This window comes from Lutra lutra, chromosome 6 (genome assembly GCF_902655055.1).
Source record: "Lutra lutra chromosome 6, mLutLut1.2, whole genome shotgun sequence".
Classification (NCBI taxonomy): domain Eukaryota; kingdom Metazoa; phylum Chordata; class Mammalia; order Carnivora; family Mustelidae; genus Lutra; species Lutra lutra.
Genome location: NC_062283.1, coordinates 19,842,141 through 19,859,476, shown reverse-complemented (window position 1 = coordinate 19,859,476; position 17,336 = coordinate 19,842,141).

Genomic DNA, 17,336 nt, shown 5'->3' with positions numbered 1-17,336 from the left:
TTAAGCATTCTAAGGACTAAAGGAAATATTGAAGTGGTGTTATTTTTTGTTGTTACTTCCTAGATTAGGTCATTAATCAAATGTTTCTTAGAGCCAAGGAAAAAGACAGTACCTCTGATCACTTTTCTCTTTAAGAAAATAGATCCAGATTCTGTGTTGTATGGTTAGTCTCGTTGCTTAGGTTTGCCACTTAGGCAATGCTGTCCGTAGGGCACCTGGGCGGCTCAGTCGGTTGAGCGGCTGCCTTCAGCTCAGGTCATGATCCCGGGGTCCTGGGATCGCGTCTCACATCAGGCTCCCTGGTCAGCAGGGAGTCTGCTTCTCCCTCTCCCTCTGCCTCTCCTCCCCTCTCATATTCTCTCTCTCTCTCTCTCTCAAATAAATAAATAAAATTTAAAAAGAAAGAAAGAAAACACTGTAGCAAATGCTGTCACGGAGACCAGATTCTGCTCTTCAGTTGGGTAGTTAAATGTAAGTTTGAGATGTGGAAATGCAATTTTGGAGCTTTCCTTCCATTCGCAGGGGCGTCTGCCTGAAAGAGATTACATTTCTGGGCTACCCTTTGGATGTGGTAGGGAGCCAGCTCTACGAGGCCAGAATGTAAACCGCGCAGGCACCGTCTCCAGGGGTCCTCCCGGCGCTGCAGGGGGAAAACCAGACACTACCGAGGGAATGTTTCATCTTCGCCTGATCCAGGACCAGTTCAAGACCTGGTAGCAGCTAGTCCTCTCTAAGTCAAACTGATGGAGCGTCCGTTTCCTTTGACCTGGTCCTCCTGTTTCTAGCAAATTCTTGCCTATGCCTGAAAACTAGAAAAATGCAACTGGTTTGGGAACTAGGCCTTATTTCTAACAAACATAAATGGATTTTTGATCTGGGAGAGACTGCGGAAATCATGTCGGCTTCCCACCTTATTTATAGAATACAGAAAGCAGCTCAGAGAGGTTGAGAAACTTGCCTAAAGTGACACAGCTAATGTGGAGCAAAATTGGGTTTTGCAGCCCAGGTTCAGTGTGTCCTTGAGTTGCAACACCTGCTTTACAGTACAGATTTGTGCAAGGAACTGACTGCTTCAAAGAATCTGGATTTACAAATCTCAGGACAGAATAAATCATTTGTATCACAAATGTCATGAGAGAAAGCACTGATTATTGAGTAAACATTCAGACTGTCAATATCAATGGAAGTTGTGGCTATTTAAAGAAAAAGGAAGTGTTTCCAGTATTCTTATGTGTAAAATAATTTATTTACTTATTTTTATTTTTAAAATTTATTATTATTATTAAATTATTATTATTACTATTTTTAATGTCCAGTAAGCCACTGTATTATTATAATACAATACAATATAATACAATATTATATCCATCATTAGTTTTGGATGTAGTGTTCAATGATTTATTAGTTACTTTTAAATTATTTTTTCAGTTGAATTCAGTTTGGCAAAGCAATTAACTTTGAAAGATGTGCTAGTAAAAGTTTCATTTACTGACTTTCTAGAAACAAAAGAACCTTGAAATGTTATCGCTAGAAATGACGATTCATTGGTTCCCAGCCAACATTAGGAGGTCAACAAATATTTATTGAATGATCGAATAAGAACGACAGTGTTGTGATGGTTAACATTTGACTGTAGACACATGAATGAGGTGTATAGAACACAGTGTTGAACAGAACAAGCCAGATACAAATCGGCATACTGCCTGATTCCGTTATATGAAGTATAAAAATAGGCAAAATTACTTAGACTGGGATGCTCCTGGGTGGCTCAGTCAGTTAAGCGTCTGCCTTCAGCTCAGGTCATAATCCCAGGTCCTGGGATCAAGCCCCGCATTGGGTTCCCTGCTCAGCAGGAAGCCTGCTTCTCCCACATCCCCTGCTCGTGTTCCCTCTCTCACTGTCTCTCTCTTCATCAAATAAGTAAATAAAATCTTTTAAAAAATTACTTAGACTGTTATAAGTCAAGATGGTGGTTATCCTCAGGAAGAGTAGTTGCTGGAAGGGGGTTCAAAAGTCTGGTCATGTTTCTTTGATCTGGTGCTAGTTATATACATGTGATTGCAAAAATTCATCAAATTGTGTATTACAACATAAGCACCTTTCTGAACATATGTTTTCTGAGTGTCTATGCACCTTTCTGAATGTAGTGTATGTCTATAGGAATGTATATTCAAAAAAAAAAAGTTTAAAAATATGTGTAGTATCACATCTTAGAAACAGAGCAGCTTAATAAATGCTTACCACTTGGGAGAAATCCCCATAGCATGAGTTAAAAAAACAAACAGAAGTTGGTGAGGGTTTTAGTTTCCATAATGCTGTAAAATTTGCAACTCTTACACTGTCACAGAATAAATAGAACCTTGAGTTTGCTTTCAAAGTGTAGGCAGCTGCCTCCATGTACTTTTGACAGTTTTATCACATATGGGGCAATTACGAAGCATCTTTTAGACATCAGGATGATGTCTAAACTTGCAGATGCTTGCAATTCGTGCAGATATTTGTAGAGCTTATACATCCATGATCTTGCAAAACTGAAGACATCTGCAGCTGACAGAAAGCACTGTGCTGGTCTACAAAATTATTTTGTCAGCTTTATGAGAAAGCACTTTTAACATAATTGACTAAATACAGAGTGTTGAAGGATGATCCTTCTAAATTAGTAAATCAGTTTTGGAAAAGTCCCATTTAAATAAATATCACCTTAGGAAAGGATATGTTAGACATGTTAATGTGTATTGAACGGAATTTTGAAAAGAAACAGTTGATGCGCCTTAAAGTTGACATGAGAGTAGAAATCACGGTTCTGACTTCCAAATGCCCCCCTTTGGTTGAAGCAAGAATGTCCCGTGATGCATCGGAGGGAAAGGAAGCAGGGAATCATGGGTAAAGGGCATGCATGGCTGTCTCACGGGAAACTTTCTTGAAGTTATCAGTGGCGGAACTAAAAATCTCATTTGCTTAGGATTTTTTACCCATTCTTTTCCAAGACAGGCTGATGTGTATCCCTGTGGCCATCTTTCAGAATAGAAGAAGTATACAATGCCAAGACTCCTGCAAAAATACAGCCCACCTGCTTTTCCCAATACACCGTGCTTTGAGTTAGATAGCTTTTCAGTTTGGCCATAGCAGAAGAATCCTTTTGTTTAAGACGTTTGTTCCTTCAACTTTGAATGGTTCACTTCCTTTCATTTATCAACACATGTTACATTGTAGGTGACTTTCCATTCCAACATGTTGTCTCAATAAGTTATTCCAACTGATGCATCAAAAAATACATTTTTTTAAAAAAAATAGAGACTTTCCACAATTTCTCCTCAACAGCAGGTGCAGGGTGTATTACTGGTGATTCAAAAAATAGGTGTGAACTAGAGCCAGGGGACACATCTGTATTTTTCCAATATTTAAACAACTAACTGGTCTGTTTCTTTGTAAGGAAATAAACCTTCTCAACAGAATTAAATCTGGCAGCAGCATCATAATATAGTACTTTGCAGCTTACAAAGCACTTTTCCTATTTTTTTCTTTATTCCATCCTCACGATAATTCTATTAATACTAGTTAGGTATGATTGTTACCCCTATTTTACAAAGGAGAAATCTGAAAACTCAAGAGGGTAGAGCCAGGGCTGTCTCCCTGTGTCCCTAGCTGGGTTACATCCTTTCCATGACACCATACCACCTTGTGACCAGAGAGGGAAGGACCTGTTTCTTAATTTTTTTTTTCCAAATTGTATGATACAATGAATATACCAAGGATGTAATTTTCAAATTGTACAAAGTTATTTCAACATACTAATTTATTTTATTCAACAGATATTTGTTGAGCCCCTCCTGGGAGCCACAACCACCCAGGCTTCTGGGAAGAAAAGAAACACAGGCCCTGATCTCCTGGAGGAGATAGAGTTGTTGGCAGGACTCACATTAGGCAATCCTGCACAAACAGATAAATAGCTAAAACTATGATAAATATTACAAAGAAAATCTAAAGAGGGCTATGAGAGATCATTGTAGGGAGCTAACTACAGACTGGGAGGGCCTTTTTGAGAAAGTGATGTGTATGCATTAAAGTAGGATTCACCTAGGTGAACAGTCGGGGTGCAGGAAAAAAAGAATATTCCAGAAAGAGGGAACAAAATGTGACAAAACTTTGAGGCAGGAGACTGCCACGTTCTCGGAGATGGAAGAAATAATGACAGGAGGGCAGTGAGCCTCAGAGAGAGGGGCACAGTTTTGAGGCTGGAGAGCTCAGCAGATTTTTAGAGGCCTTTGGAAGATCTGAGCAGGGATATAGTTTACACGGGAGACCATCATGGCTGTAGGAGAATGCACTGGAGGAAAGGAAAAGGCAAAGCCAAAGGAGGAGGGTTTCAAAAAAGCCAAGAGATGAAAGGATCTCAGGAATAAGGTAGAGGTCAAATTAATGGCTTTGAGACATTTCCAATTTCTCCTGCCTTTGACAATGCACAGGCAGGTAGTGACCCTGCATTGTGGGGGTGGAAGCCAGATTGGGGTCATTGAAGTGGAGGCAGCATAATCAGACCCCACTTTATAGGAACTTAGCCATCTAGGGAAGGGGAAAGTTGGGGAGAGAACTAGAGAGGGTGTGTGTTGGGTGGGGATTGAAGCAAAGGTCTTGCACATGGAGCATACTAAAGCATTTGGACCCAATAAGGAAAGTCCTCTGCCTTGGAGGGGAGATTGATGGCGATGATGGTATATGGATGAGGAACAGGATGTCAGACAGACCCATGCTGGTGGCTAATCAAAGGCATGAAGTTTTCAGGGGGTCACAAGAGGATACGGCCAAGGGCACATGGAGCATTCTGCTCTATCTCACGGCACTCCTGGAATAAGAGGAGAGCCCCCTCTGTCATTGTGACCATGAAGGAAGAAGTAGAAAATGAGTTCAAAGATTTGATGTGGGAAGGTGATGACATTTTTTTCCCCAATAGGTTCCCCCTCCCTACCCTCTATGAGGTATGAAGCAAGGTCATAGTGAAGAGCAAAAGGGGAGCTGGATTCACAGCAGGTTGAGGAGGTAGGACCCTGGCATCGTGTGGAGGTGGAGAGAAGGCTCTGCAGGCAGTGTCTGAGGGAAACAGCTGAGCACAGTCCTGATGGCCCCTCCTCCACACCAGGTATTTTTCTCCAGCACTGTCTGAGGCTCATATAGGTTTGGGAGGATATTGGGATAGTTATTGGTTATTTCAGATGACTGATCACTTACAGTTAGGTATGCTTTCAAAGATGCTCATGGTTTTTACCAAAACTCCAGATGTGAATATTATGCCACAGAAGTAACCAAATTCACAGGCCTCCAGTGGCACTGGCAATAGGATTCCTGGTTTCTCTATTTCTTTTGTTGGGAGGAAAAACAGAGATTAAGGCAAAGGATCAAAATTAATTAATTAATTAATTAATTATCACCTAATTCACCCATCCCTCCTACTCACCTCTCCACTGGTAAACATCAGTTTGTTCTCTATAGTTAGGAGGCTGTTTTTTGTTTGTTTGTTTGTTTGTCTTTCTCTTTGTTCATTTGTTTTGTTTCTCAGATTTCACATATGACTTAAATCGTATTGTATCTGCCTTTCTCTGTCTGACTTTATTTCACTTAGCATTATACTCTCTAGTTCCATCCATGTCATTGCAAATGGCAAAATCTCATTCTTGTTTTTTGTTTTTTCTTTGGTTGAGTACTATTCTTGATGGGCTGTTGGGCTACTTACATAATTTGGTTACTGTAAATAATTTCAATTCAAATGTTGGAAATTTATGGCTACTAAATTCTACTGAAGTATTACATACTTCTTGAGATGGGTAAGTAAAATTTAGCAAGTTCCAGACTGGTTTAGAAGTATGCACCTCCAACAAGGGGAGATGGAGAGGAGAAGGGAGTTGAGGGAAATTGGAAGGGGAGGTGAACATTGAGAGACTATGGACTCTGAAAAACGATCTGAGAATTTTGAAGGGGTGGGGGGTGGGAGGTTGGGGGCACCAGGTGGTGGGTATTGTAGAGGGCACAGATTGCATGGAGCACTGGGTGTGGTGCAAAAATATTGAATACTGTTATGCTGAAAAAAAAAAAATTAAAAAAAAAAAAAAAAAAAAGAAGTATGCACCTCCAGAATTCAAGGTCATCTCAACATATGGAACTTTAGGAAGCCCTCAAGTCACTCTCCTGCCCCTTCTCTGAAATGAAGTGGACCCCCCAGCACACACTCTTGCCCACACACACCATCCTCTCTTGACCCCATGTCCTCCTCCAGCTTTTATTGTCTCTTTCTCTCCTTTCCAGGAGACCTTCTTCTCCTTCTGCCCTCGTTCCTTCTTCACATCTCATTAATTCTTCAGTGCCTTCTACGCCAGCTTCCACCCCTCTGTTCTTTACTCCCCAAGATGTGGAATGACATTCTGGTGGTTGCATTCAGTGGAAACTCTTCAAATGGTGTCTCACTTGACCTCTCCTATAGTGTTTTATGTAAACTCATCTTTGGCAAATTTTATGGTACTATTCTCTCCTACTTTCCCACCTACCTCAGGGGTAAATTCTTGGTAGTGTGTGTATGGGAGTGTGTGTGTGTGTGTGTGTGTGTGTGTGTGTGTGTAGTTTCTTCCTCCTCTTCCCACTCCTAAAATGTCAGTGGTCCCTAGAATTCTATCCCAAGTCCTCTTACCACTGTATACTTACCCCTCTCAAACTCATGGCTCCAACTTCCAAATCAACATCTCCAGCCAGGGTGACACTGAGGGATGTTCCATCCCAGCTAAGCAGCTCCATGTGAATGTCTCAGAAAGATCTCAAACTCATTATGTCCAGAATGGAACCTGACTGTCTGCTGTGGAGTTCTCTGTCTTTGTAAATATCATCTGCCAGCTTCCTCAATTCAGAAACCAATAGACCATTGTAAATGTTCCTTCCTCCCTCTTTCTATGCATTGAATTACTCACAAAGATGGGTCTAGTCTATATCCTACAAGCCTTTCATCTCCATTCATGCTGCATATCACAGCCATCCATGCAAGCCCTTCTCCCCTTCACCTGAGATGGCTGTCCTGATGCTAGATGCATCTCCATGACCTCCCTGACACACTGCCACAGACTCACCTTCCTAACAGGCAAATCGGGTATTGTCAATTCTTTGGCAGAAGATTCTTCAGTGACTCTGTATTACTTCTATTACTTAAGTTTAACTCTTTAGGAAGGCACATAGGTCTCATCACAGTTGGCTTTCCTTTTGTGTCTTCAGCCTCATCTTTTGCCTCAGGTCTCAGAGTCCCTCCAAGTCAAGCATATGGATCTACTTATCTGTACCTGTGGTCTCTCATGCTATTGAAAGGCCTCTTGGCTTTTGTATATGCTATTCTCTTTCCCTGGAATATCTTCCAATGATTGCCACACAAAGTGAGACATTTACTATTTTCCTGGCTCGGAAGCTGGGGTTCCAAAGTAGAGGATAGAGAAGTGCCAGCAGCTGCCCACATAGAGAGCCAGACACTTCGTCATGGATTATTAAAGAGGTTACAGAAGCTTCCCTACAGTCCTCAGCCATGATTCCTATCCTGCCCCCATATTCCTAAGCAGGGCAGAGAGGAGGAATCTCTGGAGTCAGGAGTCACTGGCCTGGGAGAGGGGGGAATGTGTGCCTTCTCTATTTCCTCTCCATGGAGGTGCAGTAGGGGGGCTGTTTCCCACAACATTGAGTGTGTGCAGGGAACACCCAGAGAATCACTTGCAGAGGTGAGTGAATTGCAAAAAGAGAAGGCTGGTGTCTCACTCGTTGGCTTCATGCTTCTGGAGTAGAAACCTGTTGTTCCACTTGGATGCCTACCATAGAACCAGAGAGGAACATGGTGAAGGGATCTGCAGGAGAGCTTGACATGTGTCCCCTGGAGTTCAGGAGCATACATGCCTGGAGGAACAGTGTCTCCTTTGCCTGACATTTCTAAGGTGAGAGGCTTTCTAACCCTTGCCAGCAGGGTAAGTAAGGACTGTGGTTTAACCTGCTTTGTGTGAAAAAGATAGACATTAGAGATCCTCAGCGTAGTTAGTTCCTTTGGCCTCCAGGGAATGTGGGAAAGAATTTCCAAGTCTCCCTGGCTCAACATAAAGGAAGCCAGAAGTCAGATGAGAGGCAGGAAGGAGGACAGTCCAGGAAGCCTCTGGGCCAGGAGGGGATGCCCAACTTGGGAAGGTGATTGAGGGTGTAGACAAAGAGACACATGGTGCCCCTCTCTGAAGGGTTCCTCATTAATAGAGAAGATAGGGGTAAACCTGACATCAACCGCCAACCACACATACTGGGTGTTTATAAGACACCATATTAGCAGAGGGTACCAGCATCGTAGGAGACAAAGTGGATCAGAGGTTGTCCCCATCACCACCACCAGAAAGACATCAGTTGCTTAGAATAACCTCTGCTTTCTTGTTTGTTTCTTCCAGTCTTCATCCCTGGAGGAGGTACATTCAGAGAGAGAGAAGGGAAAGCTGTGTCGCAGAACTAGGTCACATCCTTCTGTCCAGTTCAAGCTGGCATGGGAGGAGGTTGGGGGAGAATAGCTTTAAATTGCACACACACACATACATGCACACATGCATGTGCCCTTGTGCACACACACAATTTCAGTAGTCAAGGAAATATATTTGGAAATAAAGACATTAGTTCCAGTGCTTGCGATTTCTGTAGGTCAGCATATCCCAGGCCTTCTTAGACACTGAATACATTTAAATTATAAAATTGTTACAGTGCTAGCAGGAGTACATGAAATAGTTTGCAAACTTGGAGGAAAGCTGTGAACAAGTATTGTCTCACTGCTAAATTAATCCCTCCAAAAAATCATTCCAAATGTATTCATATTAGTTAAAACATCAGAGATACTAAGGATAAAAAGTCCAAGACATTGAATGATAAACAAGAAATCTAATATATATCAATGGTCATCAAATCAAGACAGACATCAAGGCAATAATAAATTTAGAAATGTTCCCATCCATCAGTCAGAAAATTAAAGCCATGCAGTCATACACAAAGTGAGCCCACTGAGAAATTCTCAGCACTTACTGATCGGAGAGACCATTTTTAAAAGACAGATTGTCAAGAATGAAGAAACACAACTCTACAATGCAGTTAGACATTTTTCTTATGGTTGTACTTTAAATGAGTTCTAGAACAAATAAAAAACTGCACATGCTTTTGGTTTTGTTTCGGCAAAATTCTGGAGAATTGGCTGAGGAGCCATTGTATTCTGCAGGATACCCTTGGTGACATGTCATTATAAGGTTTAGAGCACTGGTTGTCCAACCTGTAAGCCACACAGACGGTTTTGGGGTGCTCCTCAAAATCTTAGTCAGACATTTTAATTAAGAGATTGGCACATCAAACCGTCTGGGCTTTTAAACTGCAAGTGAGTGGCAAGTTATGACATCTCCCCAAGCTGCATGGAGGAATGGGCATGAGGGCTCGAGAGAGCAAATCTGAATGCATAAATTGGAAAAGAAATATAAAATATTTTAAATTTTGACCCCACAGAGTTGAGACTACTATTTTTTCCTCTCAAGATTTTATTTTTGAGTAATCTCTACACCCAACATGGGGCTGGAACTCATAATCCCGAGATCAAGGTTTGCATGCTCTACTGACTGAGGCAGCCGGGCACCCTCTTTATTTTTCTTTACGATTTTTTTTTATTTTTAGAGAGAGAGAGAGAGAAAGAGAAAGTGCAAGAGAGCAGGGGCAGGGCAGAGAGAAAGAGAGAGAATCCAAAGCAGACTCCATGCTAAGCATGAGACCCAAGGTGGGGCTCGATATCATGACCTGGGTCAAAGTGAAGAGTCGGACACCTAACCAAGTGAGCCACCCAGGGACCCCCTGAGCTAAGACTTCTTAATAAATGGGTTATTTAATGCTTTCAATCCTAAGCATGATTCTCTAGTTAACTGAGTTTCTCATTGTTCAAGATTTCTGTTCCTTATTTTCTTCTCTGTATTAGTTTTTTACTGCTATGTAACAAATCACCCCCAAATCTAGCACCTTGAAACATCTACTGTCTCACAGTTTCTGTAGGTTAGGAATTTGGGTGCAGCTTAGCTGGGAGTCTCAGACTCGAGGGTCTCTCATGCGTTTGCAGGCCAACTGCCAGCCTGAGCTTCAGTCTCATCTGAAGGATCAAGTGAAGGAGGAGCCCTTGCAAGCTCACTCGTGTAGTTATTGGCAGGATTCAGATCCTCATAGGCCTTTGGACTGAGAGCCACAGTTCCATGCTGGCTGTTGCTTGGCAGGTGGGCCTCCCCATAGGACAGTTCACAACATGGCAGTTGACTTCCTTCAGAACGAGTGAGTGAGATAGAGTGTCCAAGAAGAAACCATATTCTTGTCATAACCTAATCTCGGAAGGAACATTCCAATACTTCCCATCCCATCACTGCCATTTTGTATTCATTAAAGTTTAGTAAGTCCAGATCACACTCAAGGGGAAGAGATTACACAAATTCACAGAAAGCAGGAAGTGAGACTTATTGGGGGCCATCTTAGTGGCTTCCTACCAATTTCTCCTCACACCACGAGATATCTCTACTGTCTGCCTTTGAGAACTCCCACTCTTACCTGACAACCTGGCCTCCTGTTCTTTAAGAAAATAGATAAGTCATTTTTTATCTTCTTGCAACCAAATCTCACACCTTCTTCATTTTTAGCTATTTTCCCCATCTTTCCTCTTGTTATCACTGACAAAATGTCCTTCCTCCTGCCTCCCTTGTCTCACACACACACATACATACAAATGTCCCTGGGTTCCTTGTTCTCCTCAAGCTATCATCTTACTGCTCAACTTCCATTTACAAAAAACTTTTTGAATAAGTTGCCTTTGCATGGTTCCTCTACACCTCAATTCCCATTCACTCCTTGGCCCTAATCCACCACGCTTCTGTCCCATCACTTCACTGACATTATTTTCATCACAGTCACCCATGATTTCCATATTGCTATGTCCAAGAAGCACTCCCCTATTTTTGATTGCATTCAACATGTGTTTTTCTAATTTTTTATAATTTTTAAAAAAATTTTATTTATTCATTTGACAGAGAGAGTCAGGCAGAGGCAGAAGGGAGCCCGGTATGGGACTTGATCCCAGGACCCTGGGATAATGATCTGAATTGAAGGCAGATGCTTAACCGACTTAGTCACCAAGGTATCCAACAGGGCATCTAACCATTCCTACTCTCCTTTCTGGATTTCCACAACACTACATTTTCATCATGATGTATTTTTTTTTTTTAAGATTTTTTATTTATTTATTTAATTGACAGAGAGAGAGAGAGAGATCACAAGTAAGCAGAGCAGCAGGCAGAGAGGGGGGGGAAGCAGGCTCCCTGCTGAGAAGAGAGCCCGATGTGGGGCTTGATCCCAGGACCCTGAGATCATGACCTGAGCTGAAGGCAGAGGCTTAACCCACTGAGCCACCCAGGCACCCCATGATGTATTTTTTCCTAATCATTCTGGTCACTCCTTTTCGATCTCTTTTGTTGGTTTCTCTTGGATCTGCACCCTAACTGGTGGTGTTTCCCAGGGCTCAGTTCTGTGTCTTCCTTCTCTCCCTCTCTCCATAAGTGACCTCACCCACTCCTGGGGTTTTAAATATTATTGATATGCAGATGAACCTGAAATGGATTTGTTCAGCCAATGCTCCCTCTGAACTTTGGAAAGGTTTCTCTAACTGCTTACTTGGTAATTCCACTTAGAAATCTCAAGGGGACCTCAAATGTAATGTCTATAACAGATCTTCTGTTTTCCAACTTCTGTCTCCCTATTTCTCTCCTGAGTTCCCCACCTCAGTAAATGGAGCCACCAGACCTTCTGTTTGCTCGAGTATAAATCCTTGATTCCTCTTCTTCTGCCATCCGCCGTTCCAGTCTATCACCAAGTCCACTACTTTGTCTGCTTTCAAATGTAGGACTACTCCAACCCTTTCTCCTCCACTGTCTCTACCCTAACCTAAGCCGCCATCTTGTCACCTGGTTTACTACTGTCGTCCCCCGCTGGGCTTCCTGCCCTGCAAAGGAACAGATAAAATCTTTTAGAAATACTTTCTCAGGCTTTGTTTCTCTTGGATAAAACCCTTTGGTGCTGCTCCCTTATCTTTTGTCACATCTAAATTTCTCAAAATATTTTATGGTATGTCTTTTGCTTATCTTTTCAACCTCAGATCATTGCGTTCACCCTGCATGTACTCTTTGCCAGTGGCTTTGGCCCTCCTAATTTCTTAAGCACACTGAGTTCTCTGTTTCCAGGTCTTTGCACAGACTGTTCCTTCAGCCTGTCATGCCTTCCTTCACTTTCTCCCCGCTCCCTCCCGGTGGGCTCGTGCATTTGTCAAAAGTAGTAATTTCAGATTTAGCCATTTCTTTATTGATTGCCTATTTTGTCAAGCCCATATGGACAAAGCACATGTCTGCTTTGTTCACACTGGTCTATCCAACACCAAGCACTTTGGAAGTACTTAGTAAATGTCCACAAATGAACAATCTCCTTGTTGTGCTCCAGTCTCAACTGAAAAATTATGTTCTTTTTTTTTTTTTTAAAGATTTTATTTATTTATCTGACAGAGAGAGATCACAGGTAGGCAGAGAGGCAGGCAGAGAGAGAGGAGGAAGCAGGCTCCCCGCTGAGCAGAGAGCCCGATGCGGGGCTCGATCCCAGGACCCTGAGATCATGACCTGAGCCGAAGGCAGCGGCTTAACCCACTGAGCCACCCAGGCGCCCCGAAAAATTATGTTCTTAACAACTTTCCCAGGCCATGCAGTCACATTTAACAGAAGATTGACCCTCAGCAAATTTTAAAGTGCACAGCAGAGTATGTTTAACCATGGACACGATATTGTACAGCGCATCTCTAGAACTCACTCATCTTGCATAACTAGAACACAATAGTCTTAGAGAAAATGTGTGACTTGCTCTGCTAAAAAGCTAGAGAAATGACATGGAGCCAAAGTTGTTATGGTAAAATGCTTTAGATGGCACACACACCTCTGTAAACTTGGGAAGTGATAATAATACCATTTTCTTAGTTTATAAGTAGCACTTCTATTTCCTTTCAGCTCATTTCCAATGACAGGGACAGAGCCCATTCTTTCCTTGCAAAGTGCTGAGCTGACTGGAGCCCCATCCTACTGATGTCATCTGGAAGAGCTTCCTCGTACTGATCCTGGGGAGTCTGAATTTGAAACAGGTGGATGTATGCGTTTGAAAGAATCTATTCCAGATGCCAGAAGATTCAGTTCTGGTGAGAGACATGAAGGAAAATTATGAGAACAAGTGTCCTATTCACATGCTAGGAAAATAAATGTTTTACTAATCCTTAAATAACATTTTACTCTGAGGTGTATTGGCAAATTTTAGTTTTATTTCTGTATGAAAGTCTCATTTTTATGGGTGTGATTAAAGGAGTAGAGGTGACTGCTAAAATTAGTTTCTGTTATCCCAGGTTAATGTCTGTGTAGGAAGAGAATAATATACATAGTTTTAAAGCCCTTACATTTTAGTTATATTTAGTGAATATTTTAACACATATTATCATTGGCTACAAGTTAGTTTAACTATTACAAATGCACACACTTTTCTGTGTTATGGGGTCTTCTCATGGTAGAGAAAGTAGTCAGGAAGGGGTCCTATGTGTTCTCTTCCCCCAGCCAAGGCCCTAACCAATAAAATTCTGTCATTAAACTCGTTCGTATTACTATGTTTCAGGCACTGTGCTAAGTGCTGAGATACAACAGGGCTTATAGTCTAGATTTCCCTCTCTCTTTTTTAAGGATTTTATTTATTTATTTGAGAGAGAGAGAGAGAGAGAGAAAGTGAGTGCAGAAGCTGGAGAAGAGACAGAGGGAGAGGGAGGAGCAGACGCTGCTGAGCAGAGAGCCCGATGTGGGACTCGATCCCAGGACTCTGGGATCGTGACCTGAGCTGAAGGCAGACTCTTAACCAACTGAGCCACCCAGGCCTCCCCCAAGCAGCAGTTTCTACTTATTTCTGGAATATACCACTCAACCCATACTGGAGGAGACTTGGCTTATTCAGCTAAAAGGGCAAATGAACGTGTACTCATCCACAGGGAGAAAGAGTGAACATACTTATTAAGTCATCGTTGGAGGAAGAGATCCAGGAACCAGCATTTTATGGTCAGTAACCAATATGTGGGTGTTTAGAGGTTGGATCCAAGATAGCCTCCTCATCTTGAAGGCCTCCCTTCCCCACCGAGAGACACCTGATAGCCTGGACTGGGGAAGGCTCACCCGTCCCTTCAGGCAGTACCAGCAGGGCCAATGGAAACCCCAGCAGCACCAGATAAACTATGCAGATAAAAATAACACCACCAATCTGACAATTAAATTGCCATTGGAACTATGGCTACAAAAGTAGGCCAGGACCTTAATGCTGAACCCAAACAGGGCAAACAAAATAAAAGATTTAAATGGGACCCAGAGACTCCTAATGTAACAGAACAAATGTCCAGGATACAATTTTTAAATTTTTTTTAAATTTAAATTCAATTGGCCAATACAGAGTACATCATTAGTTTTAGAGGTAGAGATCAGTGATGCATCATCGCATGTGATACCCAGTGCTCATTCCATCACGTGCCATCTTTAATGTCCATCACCCAGTTAGTCAGTCCCCACACCCACCTCCCCTCCAGCAACACTCAGATTGGTTCCTATACTTATGAGTGTCTCATGGTTCTTCTCCCTCTTCGATGACTTCCCATTCAGTTTTTTTTTTTTTAATCACGCATCACATGAAGAAGCAAGAAAATCATGACTTACATGACAAAGGACAATGAGCTGATCCCAACATTGAGATCAATCAGTTGTTGGATTATCCTTATCCAAATCATCAAGGATTTAAAAGCAGCTGTTGTCAAAAAAAAAGCTTCAATAATCAATTACAAGTTCTCTGAAAACAAATGAAAGAGCAGAAAGTCTCAGCAAAGAAACAAAGTTATTAAAAAAAAAACAAACTAAAGAGAAGTGTCCTTTGCTATAGAAAGCCAAGTGTGTCTTTATTCCAATCCAGTGAGCATTTTACATCTGTAAGTGCATTCCTTCAGTTCTAACGCTGCTCTTTAGTTTGGATTGGAATAAAGACACACTTGACTTTCTATAGCAAAGGACACTTTACTTCCTATAGTAAAGGACAGCCTTAATTCTTTCACCCTAAGATTAAAGCTATAGGAATAATTTTTAAAATAAACCCTTTTAGTATAATTTAAAATGTACAGAAAAGTTGCCGAGTTAGTACAGGGAGTTTCTATAAGTCCCACACCCAGTGCATCTGTTTATTAACATCTTACATCATTATGGTGCATTTGTCCCAACTGAAAAACCAATGTTGATCTATTACTATTCACTAAACTGCATATTTTATTCAGATTCCATTAGCTTTTACTTAGTATCCTTTTTGTGTGTGTGTGCTCCCATATTCCACCCAGGTAACAGCATTTATAGGAGTCCTTATAATATCAGTGTCAGTGGCCAGACTTCTCATCTTAGAAGAGATTTTTGTCCTCAGAGGTGGAGCTGTTCTATTACTAAATAGGGAATCTTGCTGCAAGCCTGTTAGGGGACTTGTCTTGAAGCTATTCTTGGGAACATAGTGTTCATTCTGATCATCTTTTGTAACACGGATGCTGATGGAGATGGCTTATTTAAGATCCCTCAGGCCACTCCTTATCAATCAGTGTATTGACCCACAGTCACCAGAACACGAATGCTCTTCTCCTCCACCCACAGCAAATTCCCACTGCTGCCCCAGGCCTTGTGCAATAGGGGAAGCCACGCTTTGCTGGCACCGTACATGAGAAGAAACTGTTGGCATGACTCGTTTTTCCATGCAAGTGGCATTGGGGGTCTACCTCCCAAATATGTCCAGAATCCAACCACTTTTCTCTCTCGATTGCTTCCATCTGAAGTCCCCTATGAGCCACCGTTATCTCCTGCCTGACCATTAATGAAAATTTCTTTCCTAGTCCTCCTGATTCTGGCCTGGCCACTCTGTAGTACATTTTCAACACAGTGGCTTGGGAGGTTCATGTCACTCTGCTCCAAACCATCCAATGACCCTCCTTCTCGAGCTTGTCCTTGTTGATGTCGTTGTTGGTGGTGGTAGTGGCCCTTGATTGTTTTTTAGTCAAACCTTTTATTGTAGTATAACAAAATATATACAGAGAAGTGTACAAATCATATGTTTGCCACTCAATGAATTGTCATAATTGACCACTCCTGGGTAACCACCATCCAAGGAAAGAGATAAGCCAACTCTTGGGAACCCCCCTTTGGTTTCATTCAAAAGTTATTCCTACTCTTCTCCCCAAAGGTAACCACTAACTTGTCATCTAGATTAGTTTAGTCAGTATAGTCTATTTCTGAATTTCACATAAGTAGAATTATAGTATGTATTCTTTTGCATCTGGAATCCTCTCAGCTTTGTGAGATTTGTCCATCTTCTGTTTTTTTGAAATCTGAATCCTTGACAAGGATGCCCAGGGCCCTATGCCACCTTGGCCTCTAATTCCCACCCTTCTTCACATTCTGTCACAAGTTCCTATTAGTATCCCCTCTCATTTCCTCTGCCCTAGCCTTGCTGGCTCCTTTTTCTTCCTCATATTAACCATATGTGTTCCTACCTCAGTGCCTTTGCACTTACTGTTTTCACTGCTGGGGAAGCTCTTTCTCTAGGTATCATCATGACTGGCTCTCTTTATTGTGACACACCTTTATGCAAGTGCTACCTTCTCAGTGAAGACTTGTCAGGTGACCACCCACATACTTCCTATCCCTCTTCTTGGTTTGATTTTTTTTTTCCACAGCACTTACCAACATACTATATACATATTAGTTTCCATTGTTGGGAAACAAAATACCACAAACATAGTGGTTTAAAACAATCAAACTTATCCCATAGTTGCGTAGGTTGAAAGCCCATTAGGCTTGGCTACTTTCTCTGCCCTTGGTCCCACCACCAAAATCAAGCTGTCCACTGCCTAGGGGCTCTTGTCTGGGAATCTCCGGATGAGAATCCACTTCCAGGCTTGTTCACATTTTATAGACAGAATTCAGAGTCAAGACTGAGGTCACTCTTCTAGCCAGCTGTTGGCTAAGGTTCTCACTCAGCTTCTAGAGGCCACCTGCATCCCTGGGCTTGTGCCCTTGCACCTTCAAAGCCAGGAAAGACAGACTGAGTCCCTCTCAGGCTGCTACATCTCTTCTGCCTTTCTTTTCTGCTTTTAAGGATCCTAGTGATTACATTAGGCCCACTTGGATAATCCAGGATAATCTTCCCGATTT